Source organism: Lathamus discolor, chromosome 5 (genome assembly GCF_037157495.1).
Source record: "Lathamus discolor isolate bLatDis1 chromosome 5, bLatDis1.hap1, whole genome shotgun sequence".
NCBI lineage: Eukaryota > Metazoa > Chordata > Aves > Psittaciformes > Psittacidae > Lathamus > Lathamus discolor.
The window spans coordinates 53,959,584-53,981,513 of record NC_088888.1 but is presented as its reverse complement, the minus strand read 5'-3'; the positions used below and the strand labels follow the sequence as shown (position 1 = coordinate 53,981,513).

General features: G+C 38.1%; 1 protein-coding gene across 5 annotated transcripts in view; it reads right to left on the bottom strand.

Moving 5' to 3' along the window:
- The window catches only part of PTPRK (protein tyrosine phosphatase receptor type K), a 403,857-nt gene that overhangs the window by 96,435 nt on the left and 285,492 nt on the right, over positions 1–21,930 (bottom strand). The gene's annotated exons all lie outside the window — the stretch shown is intronic.

Here is a 21,930-nt window from a genome sequence, read left to right as displayed (position 1 = left end):
GTGTAAATTACATAATACATCACAGTGGTAAAGAGTCAACATTCACCGTACTCTGATTTATCATGCCATCAAGCAATGCTGTATACTAATTATACTAATTACCTTACTGAGCTAGCAGTTACAAAAGGAATGCAGATATTAATTATTGTTTATTATGTAGTAATTAAGTTATTCATCCAAGCAAACCCCTTTAGAAATAGTACAAAAAGTGCTTCTGGATATGTATTTGTATCCTGCTTCTTTCAGATCCCCAAAACTTTGCCTCTACATTGTTCTGACGTGCTACCCAAGCTCAGCTGCTTTCCACACATGCAGTTCCACCAGCAGAGTAAGAGATGCTCCCCAAGCTGTCATCGATCTTTCATTATCTCCCTAGTGCATTCATTCCTCATGCAAGGTTAACTTTTATCATTAAACTTAATTAAAATTATTACACAATGAAAATCATGACCATGACTATGTACACTAGAGTTTCACTGGAAATATAGCAAGGGTTATTTATACCCTGCTAATACATCCTTCTTCACCAGAGAAAATAAAGCCTGCTGTAGGTACAGCTTCAGCCTTGTGTTCTTGCTGGTGCAAAGTAGTGTCAAGATTGTTCAAGGAAATGAAATATAGGGTTCCTTTTCCTGGGCATAACAGTTCTTTGTAACTTCCATTTATGCAACTACAGTCCCAAACAGGCTAACAACCTGCCAAAAGCACAGATGGCATATTGAAATAAGGAAAAGTGGATCAGGGTAATCTATTCAGCATGCAGTTTGCCAGACAAACTGCAAACATTTAGTTTCAAACATCAAAACAATCAAATTCTAAATATAACATAAAGGTATTCCTAGTAACACATGATGAGTGTTGAGGATTAAAAATGTGCCTATTTGTTTCCATGATCTGTTTCCTTTCTGGATTTTGGAAAAGCTTGTTCTCTTTGCCCTTAAATGCCGATTTATTATATACATGGTGAAAAATACAAATGAGTAAGTAGAATTCCTGGGCAGTAGCTTTCTCAATATAATGTACACTGTAACAACAGAGATGTGAGCCTGAAAGATGGCATTGAAAAGATCCTCTAGAGATCAGACACTTGAAGAGAAGAAGGTAAAAAAAAAGGGGGTTTATAAAGTAAACAATGGCTGGTGCTTTAGCAAGTACAGACAAGTGTGAGGCAGTCAAAAAAGACAAAAAAAAAAAGGGGCAGCAACACAGCAGAGCTACTGAAATCATTGGCAGGATTCTCCAAGGAATCAGTATTTTCATTTTAATAATTTCCTTTTTATTTTACTAATCTGGGTTGTGTCTTCAGTCACCTCAGAACAGAGATGGAATTTAAAATTTATTGGAGCCTCTAATATAAACACAACATAATACATGTTGTCTAGTCATGGAGGTTGAACCTGTTAATGTCTGAAGCTGAGTAATCAGTAACAGAAAATGCACTCAATTTTTATCTTGCTTCTTTCCTGACAAGACTTAAACTGCATTCACACTATGCGCTTTCAAAAGAGAAGAAAAAATAAAAGCTTTGTTAATCTTAAAGAAAAATTATTTTACAATTCTATGCAAATTTTACAAGTGTGTTACAGTATCAGAAGAGATACTGAAAAGCATCCTTTATTCACCTGTCAAAAAGGAAAGAATGAAAGACAGAGTGTGATCTCGCTTTCTCACAGCTATTCCATTCTTTGGCAGAAATTAAACTTTTGCAATATTGAGATGGTAATTAAAGTCTGCAGAGTCTCTCAACAGCTTTGGTAAACTCTGCCAACTGTCCCACTGCTCCTTAAAATGATGCTTTAAAAACACAATTTTACTCTTGCTTCTGGGCAACATTCATCTTGGGCTCTCCAGAGGTAAAGACCAATTGTTTTAAACTACCACACCACAAAACCTCCATCTGTAACACCTTGGTAGAAAGCAATCTTCAAATAATTATTTTTTTCAGATAAAGCACCATTGAAATTTTGAGTAGGCTTCCCAAAAATCTCTGCATTTCATTAAGAGCAACTGCCTCGATGAGGGCAAAAAGAAGTGTTCATTTTCCATTTCTCCTTTTTCCCATTACACATTTAGGTCTGCATTTCACTAAAACACTTCCTTAATGCTACTGGGATTTAATTTAAATTTATGCATTCACTTCTGACCTCTGGATACTTTTTCAGTGCTACTAATCCCAGGAAATCAATTCACATCTTGTCTTCCCAGTTGCAGTTTTCCCACCTTTTTTCTTTCAGTCACATCTAAGAACTTTTATTCAAAATGCATGGACATTCAAGCACATGACTCTCACTTCTTTGTTGAATTACTCATGTCAAATTTGTACTGTATGTCAAAGAGGGAAGAAATAAGGGTCTCAAAATATCTGTTAGTTCCTTATCCTATCAGCTGGAGTATCAATAATAATGGCAGAAAGCACTTAATATTTTCCAAACATTAATCTACTAATTACCCCTATGAGACAGGTAAATGGTGTTAATCCTTTTCTGCAAGGAGAAAGAGACACAAAAAGGTTAATAGCTTGTTCAGAGCTACAAAGTGATTTACTGCCAGGGCCATAAGAAAACTGAATGCTACCCAGCTCCCAGGTCACCAGTGCTCTGGCCACCCCATTGCGTCAACCAGTAGCAGCAGTTTATTTGCCAGCGTTTCCACCAAAATGCTAACTCCACTCCTCACTTCTAGGGGGGCTTTTTTTCTTTCTTTTTTTTTTTTTTGTGTGTGTTTTGTTTGTGGTTTGTTTTTATGGTTTGTTTGTGTTGTGGGGTTTTTTTCCTTTTTTTGTGTGTTTTTTTTTTTGGGGGGGGGGGTTGTGGTGGCGGGTTTTTTTTGGTTGCTGGTGGGTTTTTTTTTTTCTTAGAACAACTTTGAAAAAGCGGAACATGGCCAGACACTAAGTGAATAGCTGAGCATAAGGACAAGCTATGTAAAAAACAATAGTTTGGCTTATTCATTTTGAAAGATTTCTTGATTGAGAGCTTCAAATGTGAGTGAAACTGCATATCATTTTGCACTAGATCTTGTATTTAAAATTAAAATTTTAGGGAGGAGGTATTCATAATTTATTTTTTCAAGCCTTTTTCTCCAGCAGAAAATATGTCTGAGATGGGAGAAAGTTCCTTTTGGTGATAGGGGAAAGTACTCAGAGCTCCTGCTGTTACAGGAAATTCAATATCCTGTGACTGTATCAAGCGCTTAGACAGCTTCTGACAGTCAGGATATTCACATCATCAAACAGAAACATGGCAGTAAGGCATAGGGAGGATTTGGTGGTGATGGTGGCAGGGTGGTTTTAGATCTTCCCAGGCCCTTCTGCTGATGGCAGGCTCCCTTCTGCCAGACCCTTCTTCCATATGGGCTGCTACTACGACCTCTGCTCCTTTCCCACCTCTGCTTATGGCCAGCTTCTCACTCTGCCCTTTGCTTTCAATGCCTGGCAATACCCATCTCTGTTATCTTCCTCCTCCTCACCCTCCCTTTATCTCTGGCAAACAAATACTCCCAAGGGCCTACTGCCTCATCATCCGATCTGACTGTTTTTACGCTAACTGAACCAACTAAAACCAGAGGCATTGGGAGACTATCAAAAAAATAAAACCCCCAGAATAATAAAAGAAGTCTCTACACTAGAACAGATTACCAAGTCTTCATTCCTTATCCAGGAACCGTGTTAAATAAGAGAATTATAAGCACATGGAACTCACTCGCAACAATTTATGGATCAAAAAGATTTAACCCAACTTTATGGGATAAAATAAAGAACAGCTTTAGTAATTCTCCAAAGGTTAATAATCCACGGGTAGATGGCAAAAGAGACAGAACCTGTTGACCCCGTACCACCTCTCAACTGCAGGATGATTTAATAAGGCACTCCAGATAACAGATAAAATTAAATTCAATTTCTTTAGTGCTTGATAAGCAACATGTGATCTGACAGGTCAATATCACAGCCTCTTTGTAGAGATTATTTTCATTTATACAGAGATGGCAGTGAAAACAAAAGCCTTCACAGTTTCAGAAGCAGCAACTTTGGGATCTCTATCCTGCTCCCACCTGAACTCCTTCTGGTATGGTATTACACTGACTTTAAATTTCTGCTTTAATCACACTGACTGAAATTTATATCCACTTTAAGAGTGATCCAGGTTGCCTTCATTGGTGACACAGGAGGCAAAAAGTAACTGGACTTGGAGGGTGAGATAGTGCAGAAATTTGGATGAGGTTTGAGGATACTGCAGAGAGATGTGGGGTTATATAAAATAAAAAAAATCTGTCATTCAAAAGCAAATATATGATAATTATTAAAGTAGTAGAGTAACTCTGGCTTAAGGTAGTATCCTCGTAATTTAAAACATGGTGTATCCTGCAGAGGCTCTCTTAATAATCTTGCCTTGCAGTTTTGCAAAGCAAAAAGCAAACCAAACAAAAATGACATAGAAGTCTCAGCCTGAACAGCCATTGAACAGCCCCAGACTTTTCATATATGAGAACATGAGTCTCTCTCCTGTGGCTTCCAACCTTTCCCAGACAGGTCCCTTCTTGGCATGTGGGAAATAAAAAGAGGATTATTCTAAGATATCACTGAGGCTCCTGCTGCTTCCTTGGTTCATATAAGGTGCTACAAACAAAATGTTTCCAAAACTAAATTAAAACAAACAAGCAAACAAAAAAAGATTTAATGTTACAGTCCTGCTGCTGTAAAGAATTCCTCAATTCTAAACTCAATTTTAAAAAGACTCCTGATAAGAGCATGGAAGAATGACATAAGTGGAAAACACCAGAAGAAGTGCAACCCAAACCAGAACTGAGCTGTCAAATGTGCAGTAAGAAACTTATAAACAATGGTTCCTCACTTGCTCATTTCAGTTGCATTACTCTCAATAATGACATTTTTCACTAGCAAACAATGGATCACATAGAAAGGTTTTATACACAGAATCACAGAATCATAGAACAGTTAGGGTTGGAAAGGACATTAAGATCATCAAGCTCCAATCCCCCTGCCACGGGCAAGGACATCTCACACTAAACCATCCCACACAAGGCTCTGTCCAACCTGGCCTTGAACGCTGACAGGAATGGAGCATTCACAAATTCACTGGGCAACCCATTCCAGTGCCTCACCACCCTAACAGGAAAGAACTTTATATCCTTATATCCAATCTAAACTTCCCCTGTTTAAGTTACCCCTTGTCCTATCACTACAGTCCCTAATGAAGTGTCCCTCCTCAGCATCCTTGTAGGCCCCTTCAGATACTGGAAGGCTGCTAGGAGGTCTCCAAGCAGCCTTCTATTCTCCAGGCTGAACAGCCCCAAATTCCTCAGCCTGTCTTCATAGGGGAGGTGCTCCAGTCCCCTGATTATCCTCGTGGCCCTCCTCTGGACTTGTTCCAACAGTTCCGTGTCCTTTTTGTGTTGAGGACACCAGAACTGTACACAATACTTCAACTGAGGTCTCACAAGAGCAGAGTAGAGGGGCAGGATCACCTCCTTCGACCTGCTGGTCACGCTCCTTTTGATGCAGCCCAGGATACGGTTGGCTTTCTGGGCTGTGAGCGCACACTGAAGCCGGCTCATGTTCATTTTCTCATCGACCAGCACCCCCAAGTCCTTCTCTGCAGGGCTGCTCTGAATCTCTTCTCTGCCCAACCTGTAACTGTGCCTGGGATTGCTCTGACCCAGATGTAGGACCTTGCACTTGTCATGGTTAAACTTCATAAGGTTGGCATCAGCCCACCTCACAAGCGTGTCAAGGTCCCTCTGGATGGCGTTCTTTCCCTCCAATGTATCAACCAAACCACACAGCTTGGTGTCATCGGCAAACTTGCTGAGGGCGCACTCAATCCCACTGTCCATGTCACTGACAAAGATGTTGAACAAGACCGGTCCCAACACCGATCCCTGAGGGACACCACTCGTTACCGGTCTCCAGCCGGACATCGAGCCATTGACCACAACTCTTTGTGTGCAGCCATCCAGCCAGTTCTTTATCCACCAAGTGGTCCCCCTATCAAATTGATGTCTCCAATTTAGAGACAAGGATGTCGTTTGGGACAGTGTCGAAAGCTTTGCAGAAGTCCAGGTAGATGACATCAACTGCTCTACCCCTGTCTATCAATTCCATAGCCCCATCACAGAAGGCCACCAAATTGGTCAGGCAGGATTTCCCCGTAGTGAAGCCATGCTGGCTGTCACCAAGCACCTTGTTGTTTTTCATGTGCCTTAGCATGCCTTCCTGGAGAATGTGCTCCAAGATTTTGCCAGGCACAGAGGTGAGACTGACTGCTCTGTAATTCCCTGGGTCATCCATTTTCCCCTTCTTGAAAATGGGGGTTATATTTCCCTTTTTCCAGTCGTCGGGAACTTCACCTGACTGCCATGATTTTTCAAATATGATGGCCAATGGCTTAGCAACTTCATTTGCCAGCTCCTTCAGGACCCGTGGATGGATTTCATCAGGTCCCATGCACTTGTGTACGTTCAGATTTTGAAGATGGTCTCGAACCAGATCCTCTCCTACAGTGGGCCCAAGGTCTTCATTCTCACAGTCCCTGCATCTGCCTTCCAAGACTTGGGTGGTGTGGTCAGAGCATTTGCCAGTGAAGACCGAGGCAAAGAAGTCATTCAGAACCTCAGCCTTCTCTAAATCCAGGGTAGCCACTTCTCCTGATAGCTTTCAGAGAGGGCCCACATTGTCCCTAGTCTGTTTTTATTTACCATGTAACTATAGAATCCTTTCCTGTTATCTTTCACATCCCTGTTAGTATACAGATACTAGGTTCCCCCACATCATAAAGTTGGTTAAGATTGCTATACATACAAGTTTATTACTCATTGAAAAGGACTGAAGTTATACATTTCAACAGACAACCAAAGTCTGAGCAAGAACTATGGGCATTTACTATGATCACTTCTGCACTTCTGTGGGTGATATACTACATGTCCAAAGAGCATCCTATGATTATGTTATGAACAAAGCTAACAAAAATCCTTAGAAACCATGAGCTGTTCTAGAATATCCATAATAAAATTCCTGTGTTTTGAGGATTATTAATCTACAATTCCCAAAGACTTTAGTTCAGACTAACTCCCAATAGCTCCATTATTTAACAATATGATGGTATTTCAGGAAGACCTGATTTATTCAGACATCCCATGAATGCCATGAATTCCACTCTCATTTCCTTGCATGAGACTGTCTTTATGACAGAATAATTCTTGTAAATTCTATTCAAGTTTCTTGTTTTTCAAATTCATGTAGTTCATGAACTGCTTAACTTTAGCCAGGGACTCTTTCCTACCTATTTATGTGTATTTCAAGTCAGACACACACAAAATCATATTACCAACTGGATCGATGCAGATTTTTCATATATTATTGGAATAAGTTATTATTCTGGGTATTCCAAGTGTTGTAGTATCTGCATCAGATATGTATATCTACATCAGAATGTATAAAAGCCAGTCTGTCTTGTACATAAATACAGGTTTTGTTTGTTTTGACTTTTTTTTTTTTTTTTGTTCATATCTTGTTCCATGTCATCAGTTTAGAGGCCTGACTTCAGGCAGCCAAATCTGAAAACTTGGACACTCAATCTTTTTAAACTTAGAAGCATGAAGAGAGTGTGATCATGAAAGAGAAATCAAAGTTGGCAGAATTTGTACAATTTGAAGCAATTTCAGCAGTCTGACATAAAATGAAAAATTAACAGGTACATATTTCCGCAATAAAAATCTAGAGGCATTACCGGGCATCTCCTTTCTCAGATGTGTAACACATAGAGAATACAAAACAAATATAGATGCAAAAACAAAAAGAGCCCACTTTATGTGTACTAGTATGTCCATCTTCTCACTGTATGAAATATGAACCCAGAATAAACGAAACAATGGCATTTATACTGTACCAGCACTACAGATTTATTATGTTGCAAATGAAGGTTAAAATGCAATTGCATGAAAATCTATGAGCTTTTTCTCTTTTCACTTCATGTAGCGACTGACTTATTAAGCCAGCTTACAAATTTCTTATTGACCACGTACATCAGGGAGCCGAAGAAAACATCTGAATTATTACATAGATAATCAGCTGTATTACACTGGTTTCAGTAGCAATGAGGGGATATTCTATATATTTTAGGACGTGCCATTTTGGATGCAAAGTATAGTTGCCCTTGCTTCAGTGTAGAGATGAATAAAACTCCACTACGGACAATTATTTGTCCATTCCCTCTTGATAGTATGTTTATCCTGTTGCCCCAATGCATGATCAACAGTTTGTGTATCCTTAGCATGCAATCAATAGCTCTGAAGTCTCGCATTAGCTTTAGAGATTAGACATCCCTTGATTATAAATTCCATTGAATTGATTTCTTCAGTTTCGCTTAGCTGCAGAAATCCACCTTTTTTCTGCTCTCCTCACGCTCCCCTCCCCCCTTCCCCAAGTCTAAATTAAAAGGGGATATATAGTGTTGGAGGAGAGAGCAAAAGCTGGCATGACCTTTTTAAGCTCATTCCTCCAGATGAACAAAATGTGGTGACGTAAAACATGAATCAGCAGGTCAACAAGAATCAGACTACAAGAGGAAACACAGGCAAAGCGCCTAGCATTATAAAATTCCTAGGAAATCTGTCCAGGACTGCAGAGGTGAAGTTTGCATAAAGTACATTACAAAATTAATAGTGACGGGGAAAGAAAATGAACTTATGACTTACGTATTAGTGGCATGAATATATTAAGTCAGAATGGAAGACTCATAATCTAAAAATCATATTATGACTATATTAAAAAAGAATATATAAATATATTTTAAGCACAGTGTTGTGGTTTAAATCGAGCCACACAGCTCGTCCACTCACTCCCCCCTTCTTGCCCTCCCCCTACACCCGGAGGGATGGAGAAGAGAATCGAAAAGAATGCAACTCCCACGGGTTGAGATAAGAACAGTTTGGTAACTAAGGTATAACACAAACCACTGCTGCTACCACCAATAATAACAATGGTAAAGGAAATAACAAGGGGAAAGAATACAACACCTCAACACCAGCTGACCGATAACTCGCCCCACCCCACCCGACCAAGCACCAACCGATACCTCGTCCAACCCTGCAGTCCCCTAGCCCTTCCGGGTAACTCTCCGTTACATCCCGGGCATGACGTGCTGTGGTATGGAATACCTCTTTGGCTAGTTTGGGTCAGGTGTCCTGTCTCTGCTTCCTCCTGGCTTCCCCTCCTCCCTGGCAGAGCATGAGGCTCACAAAGTCCTTGGTCGGACCAAACATTTGTGTTATCAGCTCTGTTCCCAGGCCAAAAGTCAAAGCACAGCGCTGCACCAGCTACTAAGGAGAAAAATGACTGCTACTGCTGAACCCAGGACACACAGACATACATACTTTTTACCTACCTTAACACTGAACCTGACCATTCAACATCATGAAGAAAGCATTTACAAACATTTATTTGAATATAAATCACTAGTTTGCTTAGATGACACATTTTTCATTTTTCTCCAATGCACATTCATAAATATCCTTTTATGTCTTTGTTTACAAACAATATATGTAGGAAGTTAGGATGTTATGAGTATTATGTAAAATGCCTATGTTGGATTAGACTGAATAGGCAAAATAAGAGTTTTCTGTGGATATCATTAAAGATTCAGTTACTTTGTCCTGTATATAAAAATTGTGGTCCTCCAAGTCAGCAAGCATAAATATCAGCATATGAAATAAAATGACCCAATGTAGAGCACAGTATGTAAAAAATAAATAGTAAGAACAAAAGAGATACTCAAACTTTGAATAAAGTTAGGGCCACATTCACCTCTGATGACTAAGAACTGAAAACTGCAAGTAGTAATTATTGATGCCCACTTAAAACTATATGTGTTATATATATATACACAGATATATATATATATGTGCACATACACAGATACTTGTTCACATACGTGTTTCCTCACATACAGATAAAACACCCACCAAAATACATTCTCTCTCTCTGCACACCTACTGAAATGTTCTTAACCTGATTTGCCCTTGTTCCCATTTCATCCCGTGTGGTTCCTGTAGCCCCTGGGTTCCTGCATGAAACTATCTACCTTCCAGCCCACTTCCTGCCACCAGCAAAGCCTCAAATTTCAATCTGGGTCACAGCCCACAAACTTGCCCTTCCAGTGCTGTTCGTATGGTAAAATAGAGCAATAACTGTATGTTTCATATTGCTCTGGCTATGCCCCTTCCACAAAATCAATATATACCATTATTTAGCATATAATGTATATATTGTGTAGCGATACGTATCTGTCATGTAATGTATACGATAAACCTTAGCTGAAACACTGAAATACAAATTCATTAAGTGGCTTAAAACCAAAAATGACACTCTTGTCTTCACAGTGAAAAAATCCTGGTGTTTATATCTTTTTCACTCCAAGTGACCAAACTTGCAGCTCCTGTTGTACAGAAAAGTTTTCCTTAAGCATATGTAAATTTATGTAGTAAATTAGCTTTTTTCTTTTCATTGATTCATACATTCATACATTGACTCAAAATACAAGCAAACTTGTTTTCATCATAAAAGCTGACACAAAAACCCCAGGTGAACAAAGAAGAATTCATCTGACATTAAAATCCTGAGGAAAAAATCAGAAACTATTCTCAAAGATACTCAGAACTCTAAAACTGCTGTTAAGGTACCAAGAGGCAACTTATTTTTTTAAATTAGGTACTTGATTACTGTAATCTTTTATTACCTTTGGATTTTGATGAAATTTTATTACTTAAGTCACTCAGCCACCTGTGAAAACTCTTCTTAATCTATTGGTCAATGACCAATGCCAAGTAACTACCGAATTGTCATACTTGTCCCAGGGTAAAGAATCCTTTTTACTTATGCCTCCAGCACACCTTTAAAGCTGGTATTTCTTTACAGATATTTTATACAACGATAAACTTTCTGTGCATTTTCTGTGCACTTTCTGTGCATTTTATGCAACCTAATTTCATCCATTGATGTAACCGAGAAAAAAGAATGTATTCTTGAGTAAACAGGCAAAGACTGTTTACGATTTGCTAATGGCACAGTAGTGAAATTTTCAGTAGAAAATACAGCCCAAAGTTGTTAAATTCCAGAGGAGTTCTGTTCCCCCTCCTCCCTCAGAATTTCTTTAAAATGTTTGTTTTCAGAAAGGAAAAGGGTGATAAGGAATATTTGCTTTTAACGTCAACTTGCTGTGCCTAGGCAGAACTCACACAGTATCAATTCTCTTTCGTGCCTTCATCACCTGCCTATGAAGGTTTGTAAGGCCATTTTGGGAACTGGGACCTAATGCTGTAAACCTTTTGCTCTTGGACTGCTTTTGCCCAAAAGTAGCAGGGCTCTGCAGAAATGAGCTCATGAGCACCTCTCCTCTACCATGAAACAGGGTCCTTACCACAAAGAATGCAAAAGCAATAAAAAGGCCTCTGCTGCAAACAGGCACTAGCAAGTTGGAGAAATGCCTTCTAAAAGAGACCATGAAATCTAAATGATACATTTCCATTTAACATTTAGCTGAATTAAACACTCTAAAGAAATTGCCTGGCTGCTTTACTTTCAGCCAGACAGTGTTTTACAAAGCTATTGCTTCCTGTTTAAGCAGAAACTTGGAAAACATTAAATAACTCACCCTAAGGTAAAAGAAGGTAATTTATTTTAGAAACAATTTTCTCTTTGAAAACTTACTCTGAAGTCTTGTGGTTTATCCCATGATCCCAAGACACAAAAATGCTCCTGAAAAATTATCCTAGAGTATTTTCACTTGACAGTAAAGCTGGATGAGCGATAACAGAAAAAGATGGCAAACCCAGCAGCTTACTAGAAGCAGCAAAAGAAAAACAATTTTAGATGCTGTTAATAACTTATTATTCTTTCAAAAGAAGCTGTTTTCATAAAAATTAAGTAATGAACAATTGATCCTACTTTATACAGAACAGATGGTGTTGTTAAACGCAAACCTACCTTTCACTCACATGCAAATATAATGGATTAGTTCTTCACTTGCAGGAGTCACCTCTTTTTACTATCTATTCTCTTATGCTAGATACCCACCTAGAGATCTATCCAGTTCAATACCTATAATCACTAATTTTACCACGTTCTGACTTTCAGAAAGATATTGTACTAGCACAGTTGTCTTGGCTTCACTGTCACTGCAAAGCAACTGTCAATGTTCTACTCCAACCAGCAGTGCTGTAAGTCACCCAAGAGAGTGTCAATCACACCTGCTGAGTAAATGGAGTTATTAAATCATTTTTTTATGCCTATGCTGTACATGCTGAATCACTGTCATCATACAGTCACAACAGAATGCAAAAAGGAAAGGCAGCCAATTAGTCAAGTCAAGGCCATATAGGCAAACACAGTATTAATTTGGAAGTGCAGACTAATTGTTGGACACCAGCATTATGTCTGTCACTTAAACGAGATTTACTGCAGAGTGCAACAAATGCTTAAGTATAAAAAGAACAACAATCTCTTCCTCCTAGCTTATACTGAAAGGCTTTAAAATCATCCTGAATGTCTGTTAGGAAATTCTAGGGCTAGCTTTTCTCTTCCCCCCCCCCCCCCATCTGTTAAACCACAATCAACCCATCAGCTCATAGCATCTGAAGGGGGATTATAGGGATGCTGGGGAGGGACTATTCGTTAGGGACTGTAGTGACAGAACAAGGGTTAATGGGTTAAAACTTAAACAGGGGAAGTTTAAATTGGATATAAGGAAGAAGTTCTTTAATGTAAGGGTGGTGAGGCACTGGAATGGGCTGCCCAGGGAAGGCTGTGAACGCTCCATCCCAGGCAGTGTTCAAGGCCAGGTTGGACAAAGCCTTGGATGACATGGTTTAGTGTGAGGTGTCCCTGCCCACGGCAGCGGGGTTAGAATTAGAAGATCTTAAGGTCCTTTCCAACCCTAACTATTCTATGATTCTAACTACAATAATTTGCAGGATTAAGAAACTGCTGTAGAACATCATGAAATTCCTCAGAGTTGAAGACTTTTATGACTGGTAATGATAATTTTTTTACTTACATTCCCAATATACCTGAGTCTTGACAGCTTTTTCATTCCCTTTTATGGTCGTTCCATTCATATTTGTATCCATTCATACCAGCTAGCTATGCCATTCTTAATCTCACACTGGCTACACTCTTCATAACCATCTTCTTTTTCTCTTTCTCCTTGATTTGAACCTTGCAACAATACCTGCTCTTGCCCTCCCATGGGTACTGAGTACTTCAATATTTAGGCAAAATTTAATATAATAATTAATTTGAGCTGTAACAATTACATGCACTAACAGGCAAAACACAGCAACTAAAAACCTTTAAGCACGTGTTTGCCTTTACCAGTAGCCCTTCACTTGTTACTTTTGACTTGGATATCTGGAAGGCAGATTGAATCATGACATCACAGAACGTTTCAGGAGAATCCAAACCGAAGTCTTTTTTATATCTGCTATAGCACCAAGGTAATACACTGCTCTTTTCAGCACTGCAACAAAATGAGTGATCTGTATTAACTGGTTTTGAGCAAACGCTTTATACAGCAATTGAAGAGGCTGATAGAATATATTATTTTCACAGCTAAGCATTTAAATCAAACCAGTTATTAAGAGGGTGAACTAGTTTATTTAATAATGAGGTCTATCATCAGATATGTCTGCCATGGCTGTAGAACTGGCTTATATAAGTGACAGAGTCTGCAGGAAAAGGGGCATATACTCTGTAAAGTGAGAGCACAGGTTGCAATTTAAATATAATTCATGAAGGGCTTCAGAGAAAAAGTCACCACAGCTACAGAAGTATCTAAGCAAAGAATGTAATCCATGCTCTACTTGCAGTTTGGCTCCAGAGGAATGTGTCGCACACGAAACACATCTAGTAGGCTTTCATTCCAAAGGGTCAACTACCTAATTAAGCAGGGCATATGAAATGAAGCTGCTGAGGAGCTTGCTGAATGTTTATTTGTTTTCATTTGGTTTTGGTTGGTTTTTTTTCATGTTTGGTTGTTTTTTGTTTTTTTTTAATCTACTCTCCATTTAAATTCAGATTTTTTTTTCCTAGACACAAAAATCTTCAAGGAGGTTTATTTGAAATGTCTGGTTGGTTTCCTTGCTGTTGCTGGCTCTGAAGTCTCATTTTTGCTTATCTGTTTTGATCAGGCTATGACTGAGTAGCGTCCTAGGAAAACTCCTATATATCTTAGAAAGGAACTGAAATACTCTGAGTTAGCTTTAATTATTTTATCATGATTAACAGATCCAACATAAATTTGAATTTACCTAAATATAAAATATCAGAAGAGGAAGCTATCCATAGACTCATAAGGAATTAATTAAATTAAAAAGCCCACAAATGGAACAGCTTTGTCTTTAACAGAACTGGCTGGAGACAGTTTTACACAGCCTGCTGTTGACACAGTGGTTTAAAAGCCTGATTATAACAATCAGCATTTGGCATTTGAGAAGGAGATGTAATAAACTCAAAAGATACCAGATTTTATTTACAACAAAATGATACTGACTCATTGCAAAGGTAGGTGAGGTCGTAAAATTTGTGTTACCTTCATCTCCATTTGAGTATGAAAATTCAACAACTTTCTCCTCTTTAACATCCCTTGGAAAAGGACAAGAGGATGAGAATTTTTTTTAATTATACTGATTTGAAGTAAAAAAAAAAAAAAAAGACGGAGCTGTAGCTACAATTACAACTATGCTTTGGTACCCCACAGCTGATAAAATCCCAGTGTTATATGGCTCGTGCTACTGCTTGAGCTCAATTTGCTTCAGATAATGTATCTGGATTCCACAATATGCCTCTTTGGTGAAACCAATAACTGAAAACAGTGGTAATTCCTCAGAGAGATATAATTTATGGCAATTGTCTATTCCCACCACTTTTCTCAGTAATTTGTTCCAGTGATTAATAGCCTCACTGTTAAAGATAAATAATTGTGCCTTACTTCTAATTTAAATGAGCCTGACCTCAGCATGCAGTCATTTGAGGTTCTTACATTTTTCCTTCTCTAGAGAAAAAAGGCCTTTTGTACCTGGTATTGTTTTCCTCCTACATACATACTGTATACTCACCTCTCACCTTCTCTTTGACAGTCTTAAAAGATTGAGACCTTTAAGTCAATTTCTGTAAGGCTACATCTTAAACTACGACCCTTCTTGGGGCTCTTTTCTCCATTTCTCCCAAATCTTCACCAGTGTGGTGAAAGCACGGATGCCAGATGTGCGTGCAGTAAACCAATACGGCTCATATTCATAAAATCACATCTTTCCTCCTAGCTATGATCCTGTTTTTATCACAGCACTATGCAAAGAAACACTGCTGACTTCTGATCTATGTCCCTCACAATTCTTTTTGGGTTTCTGTACTACTTCTAAATACATGCTTTTATTTACATTTGTATGTACACAGTAAGGAGTATTATCTATACTATCATTACTTTATAAACTATGAGAGGAGGGAAAAAAGTAAAAATTACACCCCAAATTTAAATCTCAAAGCAGGTGCAAAATATCAAGTGTAATGTCATAAATTTATATAGTGAGTTATCTTATCTTTGCAGATTCTCACTTAGCAGCTCAAAATGCAAAACTGATTGCAATTTGCATTCAAAAGGTGTAAAAGATTACAAGTAAGCACAACAGGCTAAAGTGAAGGGCAGTAAACCTTATCTACAAGCATCTTTACTAATTTACTTTGGTTGTTGCCCAAAATGAAGACTACGTATACACACATTTGTCTAAATTAAAATATGACAATGAAGGCATATTATCAACTGCAGAGAAAAAAAAAAAAAAAAAAAGGCAGAAAAGAATGTCCGTGCACTGGAAAAGGGGTTACACCATCTCCCTATATAAACAACACAAAAAGAGAAGTCATGCTTCACTGCAAAGAACATTCATATAATTTTTTTCTTAAAGGCTAGTGTCTCACTGAAAGTCACTGAAGCTTCCCCAAGGACAATGTGAATTAGAGTCTGAGGCCAAATGTAAACATACTTCTCTGAAACCTAATCCTTCCCAGTTAAAATGCTCCTGCAGCTTCTGACCAGGAAAACCACTGTGACTGCACTGGTAGTTTTGCCTGGTTTTCTTTAGCGTTTTCAGAACCAAATAACTCAAATCTGAACAAGCATCAACACAAAATAAAAACAGCTGATCTCCTCCTTTTGCTACTCTATATAAGATTTTTTTCCCTTTTAAAATACTGTCTTCTGGCACTATCAACATTAAAGTGTTCTTCACTTTCTCCTTGAACACTCCGCTCTTCCCCCTGCTTCACCTGGCTCCCTTAATGCTTATACTCCAAAAATGCTCCATCTTGAAGGCTCAGTTGGATTCTCCTACCACAGTTAGAAAAATATTTCTCTGCTCTTGATTTGGTCTAACAATGTGTCGTGGTTTAACCCAGGACACAATGACATCAGCAACTCCAAACACAGACACAGCAATTCAAGGTAACTCTCGCCCCACACCAAGGCATAAATCTAAGGTATTCTGCAATTTATTACTTGCAAACAAGAAATGCAGTACTGAAATATTGATATATTCACTGTGAACATGTCACAAATGTGTTTATAGTCTTTGCAACAATCTGAAAAGCATTTTAAAAATCGTTATTAATATGCTCCAGATTCTCTGCTTTCTTTCTACCAGTGCCAGGACCTCTCCTACCTTCTCAGGGCTTTGACTTCAATGGGGCATCTCTGAAGAGCTCATGTCTTCTACAGAAAAATCAGAAGGGACACAACACCACCCAAAATTATGACTGGGATGCCAGTCTCTCGTTCCCTTCAGCCCACCTCCCTTCCACATCAAAATGAGAGGAAACGTCTCAGGTCCAGACAGTCTTAGGCTTATGTTGTGTGAAGGAGTGGACTACCTGCCTTCTCATCCATTTTCATTTAGTCTTGCAAGTGTATACTATAAATCAATAAACAAGCTGTTGAATTGATTTTTATCAAGACATTAGATGCTGAATAAACTAAGCCTTAAATAAAACAGAATTCCAGCAGAGGAAATTTCACAGTCTGAATTGAATTAACACAGTCAAAAAATACACCAAGTATTCACCCTCTTCTACTTAACACTAGGAGCTGAAGTCTGGGTAAATTAAGACAAAATCTCTGATAATCACACACTACAAACTTTCCAAACACCTGAAGGAAAATCTCATGAGTTACGTTACAGCTAATTCATAACATAGTATACAATTACTTTAAATTAGTCTATGTATTTTATCCCTTTCCCCAAATTTCATTGTTGAAACTGGACAACTATCCTTTAAAGAACAGCTTTTACAATTCCTCTGTAGATTATCAGTATACTGAACAGTTATTATCACATTTATTAATTATCATATTTCAGAATCAATCTCTTTTCATATGAAGGTGAGCTATGTATTTCCATCTGTATCTTTCAGTTTAACAGTCACAGTTATCAAACGTCCTGGGAAGCCTCCTTCAACACACTTTTGCATTTGTTACTGGTAATATCAACTCCCCATTTTGTGAACAAATACTGCACAGTTACCCTGTGTATAGCACACCTGAGAAAGAAGCTAACACAGTAAATAATGAAAGCCTCAGAATTATTTCCCTCCCCACCCTGAACAAAATAATACTTCATAAATAGAATGTTTTGATGAGAAAATTCTAGAGATTTCTTAGCAAATGCAAGCAGGTTAGACGTTATGTAATAACAACAATACACAGCATAGACATAGCAATCCACATATTATTATAGAAAATTAATTGATTTCCTGTAATAGTGCCAGAATTAATAAATCACTGTTAAAGATGTAATACTGTATTTCTAAAACTGGTATCTTTTGCTGCCAATTCTGTCTCTGAATACCAAAGTAGTAAAGGGCTATTTTCTATTGCAAGGAATCTCTACTTAAACCTTTTTTTTTTTAATAATTAATGGGTTTATAAAAGAAATAAAACTACAACCCATATAAGACAAATACTCCAGTTCAGAATACACAGTATTCAAGACTAGTAAAGTGCTTCCTAACCCTGAAAGAGGGCTCAGCAGACTGACCCAATGCTAAACCAGTAGGAAACAATTGTCACTTAGCACTGAATTACACAGCAATCCAAATTCTTAAGTCAAGCTTTAATAGGCTAGCTCTATTATGTACCCACTGCATAATGAACCAGCTGCCCTCAACAGTTTATTGTCACTTATGATAATAAATGAATAAATTAAAAAAAACCCCAAATATTTAATTTCATACTCTCTTAGCAGAAAACAACAATAACAAAATAAAAACCTTATTTGTTTGTTTGCTTTACTTTGGAACGCACCTAGCAAATTTTGTTTTAAATGAATTTATTCAAATTTTCCTTTTATTTCATATTGCCCTATACTTTCAGGCTTTGTAGTACATAACACACAATTCATTCCCTTCCCTCAACCGTATGGGATCAAATCCGCAGCATTACTTCATTTTCACATATATGACACATATGTAAGAAAATAGCAAACTATCAACATTCCTGTTTTGCCTCTAATATACAACTGGGAAGTCAAGCAGCATTGTTAAAACTGTTACAAGAAGATCTAATTGTGTATGTTTAGTACAGCCTTTCAGTTTGGAAGCATGTCATATTAATAAAATCACTTCAGTATGGAACTTTTTTGTTGAAATGGTAAATTTCCATGCTCCTTAGTCCAAATAAAAATTGAAAAATAAATTTGAAAGTTGTAAAAGAAAAAATTATGATATAATCAGCTCACATGTTCAGAGATTTTAAAACTGTCAAAAATACACAATCAGAGATTAAGGAGATGCAACGTCTGCTGTGACGACAGAGGGACTCAAAATGACTGAGCAAGCAAGAGCAACAAACCCACAAAGTGAAAAACAACAACACCACCTCTTGCATTCCTTTTGCACAGCATTTGTTTTGCTTTTGATATTTACTTCCCAGCTACTCCATGTAAACTATTATTAAATAAAAGCCTTCACGCTTGACGTGCCATGAAGCTGCTACAATTACTCTCTGATAATCTTGACAGCTACTGTTGACCTTTTGCCATTTGCTGTGATTTTGCATAACAAGAATAATGCATATGACATTTTTACTACAGGAAAACTTAGGAAAGAGATAAACATTTTAATGATTAGGAAGGTTTCTTTACGCTCCAGGACTTGAGATTTGAACGCCCACTGACACAGACATGACTATGCCAGTGCAACCCTTGCCCAGCACAGGCAGCAGAGCCATAGCTTGAGTGCTCCACAATACCCAGGCCCTCCCAGTTCTTAATAAGCACTGTATCAGGCTTTTATACTGAACAAATGTACGTAACCTGTGCTACAGCATTTACCTGGTACTGCTTACAAACATCAAGGTTTCCTACTCTATTTCAGCTTATATCAGAGAGACTTGTTTCCTTCCTCTCTTCAACACAATTTCTGATCCCTTTCCCCTAAAATGGATCTCCTGGATCCTTGAAGAGAACCACTGCTGTGTCCCTTGAAAAACATGGCTGAAAACTATGACCAGCAGAAACACTGTGTATAAATATATGACTTTTAATGTGGACATATTAAGTGTGATCGTGTAAGCTAGTGTTTAAGTTGCCTAAATTATTTAATAAATAGCAATCTTTGATGTCAAACAGAAACAAATTAGTCTACAAACCTAATTGCCTTAATCAAAATGATGCAATGCTTAAATTATAATATTGAAATAAATCTTAGGTTGTAGAATCATAGAATACTTAGGGTTAGAAAGGACATTAAGATCATCTAGTTCCAACCCCCCTTCCATGGGCAGGGACACCTCACACTAAACCATGTCACCCAAGGCTCTGTCCAACCTGGCCTTGAACACCACCAGGGATGGAGCATTCACAACTTCCTTGGGCAACCCATTCCAGTGCCTCACCACCCTTACAGTAAAGAACTTCTTCCTTATATCCAATCTAAACTTCCCCTGTTTAAGTTTTAACCTGTCACCCCTTGTCCTATCACTACAGTCCCTAATGAAGAGTCCCTCCTCAGCATCCTTATAGGCCCCCTTCAGATACTGGAAGGCTGCTATGAGTTCTCCACACAGCCTTCTCTTCTCTTCTCCAGGCCTTCTCTTCTCCAGCTTTTGATAGTTTTAGGTACCAAATATCAAGATAGGTGAAAATTAAGAGCCTTTGCTCTTGATTGTTTACCTTACCCCTTCTATCTGTGGAAATGGTAAGATTTTAATAGCTTCCTATTTACCTGCCAATGAAATGCATTTAATTTTCCATGGATTCTTTTAGTTCTTTCTGTTTAACGAAAATGATAAAAGCATAAACCAAAGAACCTTCAAAAAATACAGTGTATTGCTTTTGTGTTCTGTGTTCTGCGTATGCAACGTATCATCTTTGACAAACTTTATTATGTAAAGCTTACAGTGAATTAACACTTCTTGTTCTATTAAAAAACCCAGTTACAAAACAAGCATAAACTTACAACCTCTTACTCATTTTTGCTCTTCTGGCCACAAGTCATCACAATCTGTACCGGAATCCAAACCAAATTATACGCAATCTACTCTTCTACAAATTAACAACAACAAAAAGAAAGTGATTAAAAAATAAAAAAACTAATCAAAGGAGTTCTTCCTACCAGCTGTCTCTTCCTCCCTGAATACCTGACTATTTGGAGTTTGTATCTCCTCTGAAACGTCAAAGTGAATTTTAAACCCATTGTAACGTTTGGTGTTTTTTTCTAGAAATCAGATTATACAACACCTGCTCATCTCTTTCCCTCCACTTTCTTACGCTGGTATCAGGCCGAGGAGCTGAATTTAGCTTTCCAACATCACATGCAAAAGGAGAATCATTAACCTCCTTGCAAGTTCATAACTACCAGTCACTTTGCAGACTACCTCTAGTGTTTAGAGATACCTCATTTTACAATAAAGGGCACTTAACACCTGTAAAGTAATTATATCTACCAAACGTTGATGGCCTGAAATATGAATATATAATTGTTTCTGCCATCTGTCAATTATACTGGTTGAATCACTTATTTAATCATGTACATTTACTTGACATCTACAAACTTTTTAATAGCTTTCACAAATGCTATCCTGGCACTCATGCAGAACTAAGTCATTGTTTATGGGTCCCACAAGGAAACAACACTGATATGTGAGGCCAAATATTGCAGCAGCTCCACAACATGAGAAGGCAGCTAGTGCTAGACATCTCCTCAGCCTGTCTGCGCCAGCTAACAGCCGGAGGAACCAACAGGGGTTTTCAGTAGAGGCAGGGGCATTGTTTGTCAGCAATAAGAATGTCTGAAGACCCAAGGGAGAAGGGAGGAAACTGGCAGAACGGGATGTGGAGGGAGTGACAGTACAACCTGGCTTACTAAGAAAGCTGTCCAAGTGTTCCTCAGGGTAATGATTGCTGCTGCTGAACATATACAGGTAAGGAATCCATGCAAAACATTGAACATTATGTCTACAATGCACAAACTATATCACAGCTTTGGCACTGAGCTTGCATTGTCCTCTCCAGTCTTTTTAAAGAACCTACCAGTGTCCAGCTGAGGCTGCTTTAAAACAATGAAGAACTGCTGTACATGCATATTTTGGAGATCAGCAGCCTAAATTACTCTGAAACTTTTGATGCAAATTTCAATGTCTCTAAGACTACTTCTCTGAGCCATTACAATGCAAATCAAAGTATTGCTGCTAACACAGCACTGCAAGAAAAGGTGTCCCTAGTTTAAAAAGAAAAAAAAAAAAAAAAAAAGCATCAAAGTTAAAAGCAGGTTCTTATCATTTGCACATTGAAATAATTATTTTAACAGGTAATATTTTCACATATACAGACATATCCTCACTTCTTTCTACCTTGGAGAAAAAAAATAAACAT